General features: G+C 36.8%; 2 long non-coding RNA genes across 5 annotated transcripts in view; one reads left to right on the top strand and one right to left on the bottom strand.

The window, feature by feature from the left end:
• The window catches only part of LOC135290096 (uncharacterized), a 36,109-nt gene extending 30,154 nt beyond the window's left edge, over positions 1–5,955 (top strand). For 2 of the 3 annotated variants that reach the window (XR_010352810.1, XR_010352808.1), the window contains exon 3: positions 3,813–5,094. This is a non-coding gene — a long non-coding RNA (uncharacterized LOC135290096). Of the gene's footprint in view, positions 1–3,812; positions 5,095–5,854 lie in introns of those variants that run through there. The other variant, XR_010352809.1, reaches the window with a different exon arrangement.
• The window catches only part of LOC135290095 (uncharacterized), a 97,132-nt gene extending 82,693 nt beyond the window's left edge, over positions 1–14,439 (bottom strand). Inside the window, exons 1-2 of one of the 2 annotated variants that reach the window (XR_010352805.1) lie at positions 14,223–14,439; positions 13,682–13,765 (exon numbers count right to left, since the gene is read on the bottom strand). This is a non-coding gene — a long non-coding RNA (uncharacterized LOC135290095). The remainder of the gene's footprint in view (positions 1–13,681; positions 13,766–14,222) is intronic. The other variant, XR_010352807.1, reaches the window with a different exon arrangement.
• Between the last annotated feature and the right edge of the window lie 1,541 nt (positions 14,440–15,980).

The raw sequence follows: 15,980 nt of genomic DNA, 5'->3' as shown, positions 1-15,980 counted from the left end.
TAATTCTAATCCTAGCAGCAGCCATTTTTGCAAAGCACTGGAAAAGCCACCATTTTGCAGAAAATTGTTTCCTTTTGTGACAGAGAGAGGGAAAATTCATTATTTGATTTCAAGTTAAAGAAACAAAAGCATATTAAAGGATTCAGGCAGATCAGAGAGCAAATACAGAGACTCTTCTCAGTAAATTTTGGGAGGAGTCATCTTATACTACCGTGCGAAGAGAGCACTTAATTCTAAAATCTGTTTAAATCATTAAATTTATGTTAAATGTGGAGGGGTTCTGTTTCTCACTGAACTCATCCCAGCAGCATCACAGTTTTTATACTGCACTTCTAAATGGTTGTTATCAGGTGTGAGATTGAGACGATGTAGCAATTATGAAGCCTGATCCAAGTTCTCACTGAATTTAGTGGCAATCTTCTTGTTGACTTCAAAAGCAGTTGGGCCAAAATCTAAATTAGGACTCAAAACATTAAGTCCTGTGAAAATTTCATTGTATAAGCCAATGACACATGCAAATCCAGCTAATGCAGCAAAGAAATATTAAAGCTGAAGACTGAAACCTCCCCAAAAGTAAGACAACTGTAATTTAATCCTATAATAGTAAATTATCCCAGCCCCCTGCATGGCACTTGCAGATTATATTGCAGTCACTTGCTTTTTCTTTATTGAAAATTTAATTGTCTTTCTTTATTTTCTTTCTTTTTTTTTTCTTTATTTCCCCTGATATTAAGTAATATATTTACTGGCTGCTGAGCAGAGCATTTGATCTAACTGACCTTTGGAGCATATACCAACATGGAATGGTAGCAACCCTCCCCAGCTCAAGCAAGATCTGCCTGACCTCTTACTGGCATATTTGGGCTCCCACTCCCTGAGCTTCTTTGATGGTGTTAGCTTGAGTGCCAAAGGAAATGAAGTTTTTTTCATCACCCACTATTCCATACAGTAGTAGTGGAAAAAAGTGCATTCTCAAAACTCATGCCTAATTTGATGAGTAAGTAGTCCAGATATTAAGGAAGATACGTCTACTGTGAATGTGCTGAGACAGTTATGGTTTGGTTCTCAGTCAACAGCAGCCCTGCAGCAAAGCTGTTAAATACATGGGGCTACATTTTATGGAGAAAGAATAAGATATAGTAGAGCAAATCCATCCACTCCTGCCCTTCCAGGCATGTCAGGACATCTTACCACCTATAGCCACCTACAGACTACCCACATAAACTTCCCTGCACCTTAATCGTCCATCCATAAAATGCAAGAACAGCATGGTACTGCTCTTGGGAGGCTTGTTAGATTAATGATTTTGAATTTTATAAGCACTCTGATAATGTGTTTAACAGACCTGCATTACTAAGATAGATTTGAGGTTTCTTCATGAAGCTTCTGAAGAAGAGAGCACAGCATCCCAGTCTGTCTTAATGCACTCGGGGAAGGGAAAGGGTCTTGTCCTAATGTTTGTTCCCAGTTAAAAATCTGTTCTTGTGGTATATATCAGGACACTATGTGCCATTGATAAATAGTTTTTCTTGGCAGTGGACCAAAATGTTCATGGCAGTTTTCAGGTCTCTCCATATGATATAAGTACTTCAACTTATATCCAGAGAGATATCAACTTATATCCAGAGGCCAGAGAGACATGTTATTAGGAGGGCATGCATGACAGGACATATTCACAATTCATCTGTAAATTATTTTATTTAATCCGAACCCTGTTCTGCTTAATGAGGGAGAAAATAATTTTATTAGCTAGAACATTGCTCAAGACTGAGCAAAGGATTATATAAGATAAGAATTCTCTCATGGCTATTATCTATTATTTTTTTCCTTACTTGCTTTTTCCAAAGAATATTAGCAGCTACACTGATATATTATGTTTTCCTGACTCTTTTTGTGCTTAACAGTGTGCTAAACAGTGTTACAAGTAAATCAAAGGCTACCAGATTTCTACTTTTTCACAATAACAAGTTACACTGGTATTCTTATCTCATGCTTTCTGAAATCTACCTAATTTCAATTGACCTAATCTTTTTCTAAGCATAAAAGCCATTATGTTTACCTTTTGATTTTCTTAAGCTATTTTTACTGGTTTTTTTGTGTTACAGTAGCCATCAAGACCCACTCAAAATCAAGGCCCACCATAATATGTACTGAACATAGCACACTATCAAACACTCCTTCTTCTTAGACATTTATATAATTGTAACCAGCAGAAATGTTATAAAATGATCCCTATTTTAAAAGTAGAATAGTAAAGTTTAGGTTTTTAATGATATTTAAGTATTTCATTCTCTTTGCACAAGGAAACCATGAGTGCTGGAGTACTCAGGCTTTCCTTTGTTTGCCACAGGCTGTGAATAAGTGGCATAAAGGCAACCCAAAACAGTTTCTGAGTATCACTTGGAAGTATTTCAGATATGTTATGGATATGGTGGTAATCCGTGCTGCTAGAATATGATTATTAGAATAATATAATATAAAGCTTTAAAATCATACTAGCAAGGGAGAAGGGGATTGCTTCACAGGGTGGTGAAACCGCAGCTGGCAGCCGAGGAGGAGGTGTGTCATTGACATACGAAATGGACCTAGCCTGCACAGGAGATGGGCGTTCTTGCTGCCACAAAGGAGAGAACGCCCAGTGATGATGGCCCATGAAGATGTTCATCTCAGATAGACAGGACCATCAAGGACATACATCTGAATGCGGGATTCTGGGAACCGAGGAGCAGATACACATCAGTTCCCGGACAAGGTTTTGTCCAGTGCTGGACAGAGAATAGACACAACATTAATATGAAGAACTCCAAGGAAGGACAAAGGGACTCCACCTCGGGCAAGAAAAAGAGTATAAAAATCGAACTCTGCCAGGCGGCATTGGTGAACAGGGGGATTCGGTGCGATAGAGGCAAGATCACAGTTCACCCAGCTTCAATCCCGGGGTCGGTACTGCCTTTGATTGCTGGTGGTCAGGACTGTGTATCAGTAGCAAATAAATTTCATTTTTTTATTTTTATTAAAATTGGCTGAATCAGTTTTTACCTATAACAGGTATAATGATTAATATATATACTGCAGCCTGGTAATTTCTTCTTTAATGCGATCCTTTGCTCTGTTTTGAACAATGACATACTTAGTGAAAAGATTTTTGTCTGTTCTATCTGAAAAAAGCTGAATTTCAGCAATTTTAAAATACATTCAAGAAGCTGGGCTGCAGTGTTACAGTATTTCACAGAAAGTCTCCAGCTACACTAGACATGAACCTAGATCATCAGTCCTAGTGACAGGAGCATCTTAAATATTTTCCTGATATACTTCCTCTTTTTGACCAGCACTAGGTAATTATTTGTAAAATATCAAATTCTGTCTATCATGGATGCCTGAAACTTGCCACTCAAGCATTCAGAAACCTATGTGTCTCCTTCATCTTAGAGGTATGTTATTTTACTGCTGTTTTTTCTTCAGAATCCCAGCTCCTGTGGGGCATTTGTGCCTTTTAGCTGTTATGGAGGTGGAAGGCAGACAAGCATTCAAGAGCCAAGGTTTAGGGGCATGGGGTGCAAGAAGGAGTGCAAGGTTATGAAATAATATGTCAGACATGTGAGAGTTATAAAGGCCACAAACTACCTTTCTGCTTGGAAAAGCCATAGTGACATGGGAACAGGTGCGAGTGGTAGATGTTGTGCTGAACTGGGTGGTCAGCTGGTATTGCTAAAGAGCAAGTGTTATGTGAGGAGTTGCTAGTTAATGCTTGTGCATAAGAATTCTTTATTTCCTGTGGTACTGCTGTTGATTGATTACTGTTCCTTTCACAGAACCTGAATGTGATTTGGATGAACAGCAACAAGTTTCTCAAATCTTATAAGATCACATGATAAATATTCCTACAGCTCTGCCTGACAAGAACTTCATATCCAATGAGACCTCTCTGAGATTTTGTTGACAGCTACTTCAACTCAGAAGGCAAGGGGAAAGTGATGAAAGCAAGATAATCTGGAAACTTGATAAAGACATTGTAGAACTGTAGTGTATCATTTGCCATCTCTAACATTTCCCACAGTGGAGATGAAAGGAGCTTATGTGAATGTTTGTCAGACAGAAGAAGCTGATATGGTGTACACCATAACTCTGCCTTGCAAAGCATAGCCATGCAGAAGGTATGTGACAAAACAGATGTAAATTTTTGAAAAGAAGTAAGCAGATGAGAGCAAAATGTATCTAGGGTCTGTTCCTTCTAGCTAGACCTTGGAAACCAGAATTAGGGAACAAATGTGCCTTTACATCAACTCGCCAACCTGTTGTGCCACAACTGAAGCGCAGCATAGAGCATCCTATTTACCATATAGCTCCTTGACCCCATCTGAAATCGTGTCAGGATGGTTGCTAGTGCATCCATGTGTGCAGGCTTTGCTGGCTATTTCTGCATGCTTTAGAACAAAGCATGAGCAAGGCACTCAACCCTCAGGCTTACTTAAAATTAATGACTATGTATTTTCTGGGGTTTTTTGTGGCAAAAACCATGCTATTTAGTTCACCAAACAAATATACATCAAATTTTTACACTGTCAAAATAAAGCACAGAGTATATGCATGCTGGTCCTTTATTGTGGAACCACTGGAAGGTTTAGAATTTTCCCTATACCATTGTCAGGAAAATTTGCATAAAAAACTTGGTTTATACAGGATAACAGGACAAGACAAAGAGACAAATCTTAGTGAAAAGATTTTTGTCTGATACATCCAAAACTAAGACTAATTACCAATGCCCTGTATATCAGATGTGAACTTACGGTCTTACAGGTTGGTCTTCAGTTCCTTCAAACTCCCTGGAGGCCCCAGTACAATCACCATTTTTTATATAATTTTACACATTTTAGTAAATAACAATAGCACCCTCGTCATTTCTCATCTTTGTTATTCCAACTGTGAACTCTTTGTACCCAAGCCTTTCATTCCATGCTAGTACAGCAGGACTCCCATGTTCACTAATGTCTCTTTGAACTAAATTCTAGCTCTTACCAGATTTAGCATGAACCTCAGCTCACAAACAAACTCCTGTCATTTTTTCTGTGCTTCCCAAACATATTGAACACCACTTCTAACCTTTTTGAAAACAGTGAATTTTGTACTATTATTCAATTTTCTGAAGGCCATAAAAGAAAGAAATCTAGTATGAAATACCAGCAGATATTGTCCTGGATCTACATTTCCCTAGACTATGTGGCTTTGAGCAGATCTAAGTAAATGACATCATTTAACTTCCAGGGTATTTTTTTTTCATCACTTTAGCTTATATCTAGGAAGGAAATAATAAGAAATGGGCTACAGCAAGTTAAATTGTTGAAATATAGTGATAAAAAAAGCCTGCTGACAATAAAATTGAAAAAAGACTGTTTCTAAGACAGGATGTCTTCTTGTAAATTTCAGATATTCAAACTCTACTTTTTCCAACACCTGACCCAATTTCTAAAAGCTTTAAAAAAGTTGCCAAAGGAAACAAATATTTATTTTTCATGGAATTTCACATTTTGTGTCCAGTACTCTGTAAAAGAAAAATATCTGTTATCTACTTGAACCTTTTTCCTGCCATGTCAGTCTGATGAGAAAAACTGCATCTTGAAGACAAAAAGAATAAAGGGATAAAAACAACACAAGAGATTGATTAACGCTCTATTGTTATCTACCAAGTGTCAATAACAAAATGCTATTGAGCTCCTGCATTGTTTTCTTCTAAATTTCCAGTCTCGCACCTATCACCTCTCAAGACAACTATCCATCACAGAGTCAAAGTGGCAAACAACTGTGTGGTCCCTTGATAAGAAATAGTGACACAATTTTTCTTCTTCTCCTCCCACAGATTGCAACTAATGGGCAAGCAGCAGGTTACAATAGCACAAGATGGATTTGAATGACTATCAGTATCACTATCAGGAAAGTGAGCACAGCTGCAGAATAGCCTAAAGAAACATTTCAGTTCAAGTCAAAATCTGAAGATATGTGCAAAATAGAAACCAAATCACTCTGCTTTGAAAGGATTTAATGGTAGTCTCAAAAGTTAGTTATTGCACATATTGTAGGCTTATTATTACATGCTTTACCCTATTAATGGTAAATTATTTCAGAAGTCAGAGCACAGCTTCTGCACAGCAAATAATATTACAGTGGAAGAAAGCCCAGAAGATAGAAAGTATTAAAGACTACAAAATCCTGGAAGCACAAGGCATTCTCCAAATGATTCCATGGCATAACTTTTAGAAATATGGAGTTATTAACATGAAAATATGAAACCAAATGTACAAATAATGAAGCAAGGGACCTGGAACAAATTCAGCTCTGGTTCCAAAAAAAATTCATTGGAGATCATTTTATGGAAGATTAGAGCATATATTTTCCCAACAATAGGTTATTGAAATTTGTTCAAGCCCTCCGATTTGTCAAACAGCTTCTGCTAAAAATCTGTGGAGACAGACCTATGCTCATAATGTGGTGTTTCAGTTAGAGAGGCCAAAGAAATTATATTAAAATAGATTGAAACATAAAGCACATATAGTGATTCAAAAGGAAGACAGATGTTATGATAGTTACCCTCAAGCCAGAAACTATAGATTAAATAAATTGAGTCTTGTGGTTATTCCAAAAAGAAATCCTAGTAGTATAACATAAATACAATTCTAAGTTAGTCAAATGACCTTAACTTGCCACCATAGTGAGACCATGAGAATAATTCTAAAACCCAATCTTCAATTTTTTAAAATTCATTCCAGAACCTGAAGAAGGAGTGAGAACAATTTTTCTGGTCTTCAGGTCCTGCAGTGAAACAAGCTGCCTCAGCTCCTTTAGGACCAAAGCATCCATGACTTCATCCAGGCAAGAACATGCCCCTCTGCACATGTCTAAGGAAGGTGGAATGGGGTTAATTTTGAGGAAATAAACATGACCCCTACTAATATGGGAACTTGGTGCTGCTGCTGAATGAACCCCATGCTACTGTTTTTAATTGCCAGACTTCTGCTCCACTCTCTTTTCCGCCTGACTTCCATTTGGGACAAAGACTATATTAACCAGAAGCCACCAAAATCTAGATTTCATGATATTGACATCCATGTAGGAAAGTAGGAGGCTTCAAAAAAAATCCTCAGGGTGGCTTCATACCTGAAAATTATTGTCCTTCATTTGTCCATCATAGTCACTCCCTCACTCTGATATCTTTTGTTCTCAAACTAACAAAAACTGCAAATGAAAAGGGTGTCCTCAGAGAAAATAATGTAGTACAGTTCCCAGAATTGTTCTGCTCATGGGGAATGGTCCAAAGCAGAATATTACCAGACTGCAGAGGTATGAAACAAGTAGATGAGGTCCAGCTTGTAACCTGTGGTGAGAAAAACATATAGATCTACCTGTTTTAACAGTAAGTCGTGCAGCACATCAGCACTTTCGTGATGCATTATTCAGACAAAAAAACTGGGTGAGCTTGAAGAGTGAAGATAAAGAACCGTGATGAAATTTAATAGCTCAAAGTGCATGGACTTATAGGCTAAAAGCAGGAATTTCTGCTATCAGCTGGAATAAGTAAGGAAGTAAGGAGAAGGAGAAAGACTTTGTTAGATTAATTATACATTGTAAGATTATGAGTTTGAAATACTGTTTAAAAAAAAAAAAAAACAGCCTGGTAAGTGAGGTATTCCTGTGAAAAAACAAAAGTATGCTCTCCAGCTTGTAAAGCACCCAAGAAAATACATTTGAAATAGCATTCATGTCATGACCAGCCAGCTGAAATGTTCACCACGGCTGACACAAGGACAGAGGCAGCCTGCTAGAGCAGACAGAGAAACCAAGAGCCTGGCTCCTGAGAGGGAATTAAAAGGCTCTGGCTTCTTTTAGATTGCAAAACTTGAGGAGGGGTGTGACTGCAGTCTATAAATATGTAAGTAGTAATGAACAACTCCTCAAGAAGGTCATTGTTGGCACAAGAACATATGCATATAAACTGCAATGAGTAAGTATGTATTTGTAATCAGAGGAGTATTCTCAGCCATTGGGGTATTCTGCAAACCCTTTCAGAAGGAGTGGAGGAGTCTGAAAACTCAGCTGTTTTCCAGACAGACATTTTTACCCCTCTCCTAAGGTGGCCACATGACCTAACTGTATATATTGGTCTAGGAAGTACTTTTCCAGCAATAAATCCAGTAACCCAGTGAATTGGGCACTGAGCCCTCAGCCCTCCTGTCATCACAAACCTGAGGTTCAGGAAGCATAGGCCAAATCATATACTGAGGGCACACAAATACAAATCACGTTGCATCCAGTTGTGTTTCACTGAGCAAGGCTGAAACTGCCCCCTAGAAATCATACAAGTTCTAAAAAATTTACAAGAAACTTACAAGAAGTTTACAAGATCTGCTAAGGGAAGTAAAGACAACATATTGGTTTCCTTTCTCAAGCAAATTGCTTCCCACTTTCCAGTTTTATTCACTTCTTTTAAGTGTATTGAACTTCCAGATAGTTTGGAATTGCAGCTGAAGTCTAAACTCAAATTCAGCTTTAACTGAGTTAAAAACCAACAGGGAAATGATAATTTCTTTTTATTTTCGGAGTCCCACTTAGTACAGTACTCCCTTCAATCACATAAGGGTGCTTTATTTAAAATTTTCTTGATGATTGCATGCCAAAATGATCTTATGATTCAAACCTTTGTCCTCTTTTATACACCTACTCAAGGCAGGATAAAAATGTGACCCTGAAAAAATGTGAAAGAAAATGTGCCTAATTTAATTAATTTAATAAAGTCTCTAGCATTGAAATAAAATCAACTACCACTGTGGGACCTTTGAAACTATAAAATTCTCCCTCGTCTGGGTAAAGTAATCATATAAGCAGATTGTGTAAAAGCAACTAACTATTGTTGGGACAAACAAAAGAAACAACAGCTATGCTCTAGCTCTCAAATCAGTATTAATACTTTGAGTAAGACATGCAGATATCTTTCTGATAAATGGCAGAACCATATGACACATGCATCACATAATTTTTAAATGTTTTAAAATTTATTTTTTAATTTATCATGCCAATTTAACTACCTAATTTTATTTACTACTACTCCTCATCACAGAGCAACTTCAGACAGACTACATTTTTTTGATGACATGAATAAGTTATAAACACTTTCTTCCTCTTTTTAAATGCCTATTTTAATTCCCCAGAGCATGCAATAATTATTAATTAATACTAAAATAATCCCATTTTAAAGCTTGCTTACTTAACTTTGCATAGCTAAAAAAAGGTATTTTACATGAGTGAGGAAAGGAAACATGGTGTGTTAATGTAATTCTGTCTTGACCTACACCTTTTCTGAGACCCAGGGCACAACACCTCAAAACTATGTTTCCACTCTGTTTGAGCTATTTTATTGGAGTTTGTTAAGACAGTAAATACATCAAGTTGGTTTCCAAGGCATAAATATCTGTCAGAGATGAGTATTCCTGTTTTCCACTTTAACATTGCCAGTATTATAGCAATGGTAACCCCAGTAAAACATCTTCTCTTTCTGTCTCTTTCCCTCTTTAAATTTTATTTAATGCCTTGTGAAATACTTGCATCCACATAACCCACCCTTGCGGACTTGACAGAAGATTAATGATGTCATAATGTTCTTGAGAACAGAAATATGTCTACCACCCTGGTGAATAATCTCTCCTTTTTCACATTAGAAGTGAGATGGAACTGCACTGGAGAGAAAGGACAGCATGCCATGCAGAATTGGCATGCAAGCAGCTGTTCCCACACTGCTAATTATGACATGCCTGTCCCATAATGTTAATTAGAGCTTCCACTCTTATGCCTCTCTGATTATTTGGGACAGAGCCTAGCTCCCCCTTGTCAGCTTGGAGGATGCTAAACAAATACCTCATATAATGCAAGAAGGGCTGCACCATCATGAAATAGCACCAAAAGGACAAGGATTTCAAAAATATATTTGGTGCATGCAGGATTATCATGAAGCAAAATATCAGACTTGGTCTCAGTGTGATTTCTTTACTCTGGAAGCCATTTTGTCTGCCCTCTTCATAAAACTTCCCTGCAATAAACTACCTGAAAAGTGTGTTTTGAATTTATTTCCTTTTTTCCAATTTATTGTATCCTTTGTTAGAGCATGGGTTGGTGTGGGCTTTAGGATTTGCTTGTCAGGGAAGGACAGAATCGTTGTCTGATTCTCATGTTCTTGTCCATTTTCCTTGATACTAGTCTCTGCTTTTTGTTTGTTGATGGTTTCATTACAGTAAAAAAAAAAAACAAAAAAACCCAAACAAACAATGGAAAAAAAAAAAAACAAAAAAAAACACCAAACCACCAAAACAACAACAAAAACCAAAAAAAACCCAAGCCACAACAACTTTTTTCCTGTCCTTTTTTTGTTCTGAGCCTGGTTGCCTGTTTTTTTTTTCATCTCTCTCTCTCCCTCTCTCTCTCACACATACTTCCTTTGACCTTTTCCTCTCTCATTCTGTCTCTTTTCTTTGTCCACATTGGCAAGAAGCTTTAGCTTATGCTCTTTTATAAACCTTCTGCTTCTTCTTATTTCAGCTCTCTGGACCTGATTTGCAGCTGTAGGATTCTTCCTATAGCTGTTCACACATGTGCAACACAGGTGTAAAATACTACCATTTTCATTTACGTTGCTTGCAAATGTCAGCAAAGGAGAAAGCAGAATGTGTCCTTCAGCACACTTTCAGGAGTGTCAGATAAGTATGAGCAAAGTCTGCATTAGTCACCAATTACCCCTATTTCATGCCTGCTTTCTCACAAACCCTTATGCTATTGCTTAATCCTCCAGCTCTTCACTGTTCTCAACAGTCCTTTAATCCAGATTTTCTTCAAAAGAAAGGATGTTTCACTTTGATTTTAGAGATTGTTTTACTCTTTTTTTCCACACAGCTTCCAGACCCTTGGACAACTAAAAATACCCACATAGACTGAGCTAAACATACCCACATAGACTCAGGTATCTGCATGCCAGTTTTACCCTCTCAAGCCACGAGTGCCACAAGAGTGACTGCAAATAGAAAAAGAAACCTTACACATATATATTCTTTTAATGAACAAAGTTACATTGCAGTTTTTTCATTATAGAGCTTTTCTGAATTCATCAAAACACCTGATGACCTTAAAGGATCAGAGGTTTTGGTAACATTCTGACTTTCAGATGTACTCTGAAATACCTCCCTCCTTTTTAACTTCCAAACCATTTTAAAAATAAATAATTACAACAGGAAGACAAAGCTGAAATGTTAAGTGACAAAAATCCAGCATCAGATTGTTTTGAATGCTAGTACCAGCCTTGCTCTTCCGTTGCCACTACTGCTCAAGGTGTGTTGCAAGAACAGCAGGAAGGCAAGCTCTTTGGGAGGGTTCAAGTATGTGGCACCCCACTCTCTGCTCTGGCCCTGTGTACAAAATATCTCAGAAAATAAACCCAAGACCCATGAGAAACCTTTCCTAACAAGTTTTTAGCCCTTTTTGCCACAATTTCATTGTCAAGCTCTATCATCCCTTTATATATTTAGCTGTTGCACGTTTTACCACAGGCTGCTTTGAAAGCTCCTCATTCCCATGTGTGTCCCTGTGATAAATTTTATCAGTGCTCAGCTAGAGGGTTTTCGACCAGGCAGCTGCACTGTGGCCTTTTATCTGCTATGGCACATTCCAACAAAAATGATTTTTTTTTTTTTAATTAACTTAATTTAAATAGTTGCATTTATGTCTCTAGATGTAGACTCAGCAGTCTGTGCTGTCAGAGGAAGCTCAGGTGGAAACAAAGCCAAGGAATAAAAATCAAAGCCATGAAATAAAAGTCTTATTGGGATAAAAGAAACAACAAATCATAATTAAAAACTACGAGCAGCTCTATGCTTCTAAACACCAAAAATGTGATACCTGCTTTCTCACTTGTTTCTCCAGTTGCACTCATATACACAGCTGTCTGAAGTGGCAATGACATTGTTTTCTCTACACTTTAATTTACTCATTTTAAGTAAAAACTGTTGTCAGTAACACCTTCATTTAATAGAACTGCCTACAGATACTGAGGAAATTCAAGACTGAAAGACATTTTTGCATGTAATCAGTGATAGCTTAATAATCTATTTATTTTTCTGTACTATATGTACCGTTTTTATATATCTTTATTTGAATTTGATTTTTAATACTCCTTCAGAAGTTTTCCAATCTATGGCACATGTTAGAATATATATTTAGTATTTATTCAATGTTCTTTAATTATTCTGTTTAGAGTTCAGAAATTAAAATATCTTCCTGAAATTCTCGCTGAGGTTTGTCTGCCAATACAGGTATTTTAAACAGGATGGATGAATAATAACATATAATACGTTTTCAGTGTCCATAAGAAAATCGTAGTAATGACCTGAAGGATTAATTTACTTTTTTTAACTGCTTTTGTTTCTTCTACATGGAAATACTTCAGTCTTTTTTTTTTTTTTCAGGTTTCTTTTCTTAAAATTTATCATCCAAGAAAGTATATGGCAAGTAAGATTTTGCCAGGTATTCATGTGTCCTCTGGATTTTAAGGCAATGTTTATATAATAAACTCATCACAAAGGAAGCAACTGTTTCAAAAAGATAAATTTATTTTTAAGTTGGCATTGTCCAAATTAATGACTTGATAATGTTGAGATTCCATCAAATTTACGAGGGGGTCTTGGGTTTTGGGGGTTTTTAAACATTTTTTTGTTGTTGTTGATATTCTTCTGATTTGCTCAATTAGATTTTTAAATTGGGCTCATCCACTGCCAACTTTTTCACCAAAGAGCTGCTATGGCTCTGAGGTAGTATTATATATAAAAATATAATCTTCAGGTACCCATATGCGCGTGTGTGTATGCATAAATATATTTAACTCAATCAATATTCTTTTAAAACACCCCAATATTTAACCTAACCTGGTTATGTATTTACCCAATCTACCTTCCATGTTTGCCTAAGTAATTAGAAATATCTCTTGGGCAAACACTGTAAGTTTTACACCCTTCCATGGAAGTGTCTGTGAATTTGCTTTTAGAAGAAAATATTTTTAATTTTTTTTTTAAATACCTAACATTATCCTCCTTGTCCTTCAAGGGAAACTGGGTAAATAAATGAAAAAATATTCCCCCTGTCCAGATAGTTTTGGACCAGCATTCAGGAAAAGATTTCACCTTTTAAAAACAGGAATTACCCTGCACTCAAGGGAAGGCTTGTATTTAGATTCCCTACTGAAGCAGGAGATGCAGTGATGACTATTGCTAGTAGACAAAAAATAAGCATTATACTAATAACAGCGAAAGAAAAGTAAGTATTAGGAGTCTCAATGGAAAGTTAAAATAAAATAGATTTTTAAAATTTCAGTGCACTTGTTTAGGGATAGATTCTGAAGAAACAGAGTCTTAGCTGATTAAATTGATTTTTAATGCATGGTGTCCTTGTGTCATCTTTCCTTTCCCATCTAGTGAAAGTAAGGCCATGCCCCATGGTGATGACCAAAACTGAAACAAAAACAAAGTATCTCTAAACTAGTACCAGACCGAACAAATAAAATGTGGCGACTTGCTGTTCAAAATACGTTCCAGCAGGAATTGCAAGTAAATGTGAATTTATGTAGTACATGAACTCATAGTACAAAAGCAGGACTTACCACAAGTCAGTCTCCAAACAATAGCATTTTTGTGGGCTTGATCCTCAGAGCTGATGGGCACTTTAAACAATTTCCTTTCAACTTCTAGGGGAGAAGAAAATAGTTAGCACTTCACAGGACTGAACCACATGTTTAGAGTGAATACTAAAGAGGCAGCCTGGAGATCTAGACAGAAATTATGCCTGCACTTTGTTAGCCACAGCAAGACTTTGTATATTAGACCTTGAGTACTAAACTTATTGTGAACTTGGAGAACTTTAAATATTCATGGCGGTCATCCTGGAAACCTTCCCTAAGTCCATTTTCAGTTGCCATCAATTCAGACTATGCAAGTCCTTTAAGATACTCTGAATAATGATGGACAATTAGGAACCATGAACCAAATCTGAAACCTTTGTTTATTCTCTTCATCAATAAAATTATCAACATGCCTCAGTGGCAAAAACCAGGGCAATCTGTTGTAGTGTCTTCATTTTCTTTATTTGGTATATTTTACTGCTTGATTTGTGGTTTTTAAATCCCTCTGTGTTTTTCTCCCCACCTTTGGAGTGGCACAGATTCCCCAGTCTGTATTTTATGTTGCTAAATTTAGACTCACTCCCTCATTGTTATTCAGCTTGGTTAACTATCAGTTCTTGTTTGTTGCCTCGCCACTCTCTGCCAAATTGTCAATCTCTCTTTTCCCTACCCTTTTTCCCCCAAAACCTTCCCTGCTCCTCCCCTCCTTAGATGTCAAACCTTCCCTTAAGCCTGCCCTTCCATCCAGAACCTTCTGTGTCAGTTTTGTATCCTTTGAAACCCCATTGCTTTATTTAAGCCTTTCCCCTCCCTTAAGATCCTCTATTGGTCTACAGATTGTATTTCCTTGCCTTGTGTTCCACCCTCAGACTTTCCGATTGGTTAAAAATTGTATCCTTCCCCAAGCCCGCCCCTGATTTTAAGTTAGTGCCTGCTATTGGTTCAGTGTCTTGGGACCTTGGTTCTGGGGGGTGTTGTTGCTTTACCATTTGGTAATGGATTTCTAATAAGATTGAGCCTATCAACCTTTGTAAATTGTGGTAGGAAAGGATTAAATATTAGTAAACAGGGAAAAAAACAAAATTTTGATAGATATTATCTGCATAGTCTTTAAAGTAGGCACTAAAGACTGTGCTCCTTTGTAATTTTTTTGTGTTCAGCATCTGAAAAGTGTAGTATCTATGAGCTGAAAGCAGCATTTCATCAATTTGGGTGCCTCTTGCCTAATTCAGTTTTCAGTTATACTGTGTTTCCTTTAGAAATCAATAAGCACTCCACAGCTGCCACAATCAGAGCAGTATTTTCTTAGTAATGTAAATATAATCGGGCACTGAGTCATTGATCATTATGGGTCTCTTCCAACTTGAGATGTTCTATGATTCCATGTCCTCTTTGGATAGTATGATGATGATGCTGATAGAAATGCTACTGACTACACTGATCCATAATATGCTGTGGTTGGGGAAAGACAGCAAAATTTTCCTTTCTTGTCAACAATGAAATATGTAAAAGATGAAAATTACACACATTTCCAGGCAGAATTTTTTAATTGTGAAAACCGTAGGATAATATCAATATAAGAAAGTTACAAATTGTAATAAGTATTAACAGGCACGTATGAGTCCTAGTTTCAGAAATATTTTGAGATTTAACCTACTGATATTAGTAAAGCATTTGTGTGATCCTTGAGTGTCAGAGAAAAAGGGATTCAAAATATTGGTGTTGAATGTCAGATATGACTGTAATACAAAACAAAAAAACCCAGGGGATTTGATCTATATTTGCCTCTCAAGGAGCTTTTATATATTTTGGAATATCTATTATATTAGTATACGTGTGGAAGATTTCTCCTAGAGTGGTTGTTTGCAAACCATCTACAGCGTGTGATTGCTAATGCTGAAAAAAGCATCAGAGAAAAGAATCACAATACATTGAATTCATGGCTTTTGATAAAATTTTTCTAGCTATGCAGCTCAAGGTCTTCAAGTATATATTGTATTTCAGTTGTATTCGCTTAAAAAATAGCAGTATATTATGAACAAATGCAGCTGTGTTTGGAGCCCCTTCTGAGCTGCATATGAAATCTATAAAGCAACCATCTTTCACTTCTTGAAAATTACAATACTAATTAAAAACTACAGGGTTGATTCAGGATTGCATTAATAAATGAGAAAGACTACTCCACTGAAAAGGTTTTCTGAGAGATGACATATATGCTTTTTGCTCAACAAGATCTTAATAGAAGACTCTGAAGTTCCTGTTTGTCTTTCCAGTTCGTTGT

Source organism: Passer domesticus, chromosome Z, assembly GCF_036417665.1.
Source record: "Passer domesticus isolate bPasDom1 chromosome Z, bPasDom1.hap1, whole genome shotgun sequence".
NCBI classification, from domain to species: Eukaryota; Metazoa; Chordata; class Aves; order Passeriformes; family Passeridae; genus Passer; species Passer domesticus.
The sequence above is the reverse complement of the archived record's forward strand: the minus strand, read 5'-3'. Positions and strand labels throughout refer to the sequence as shown.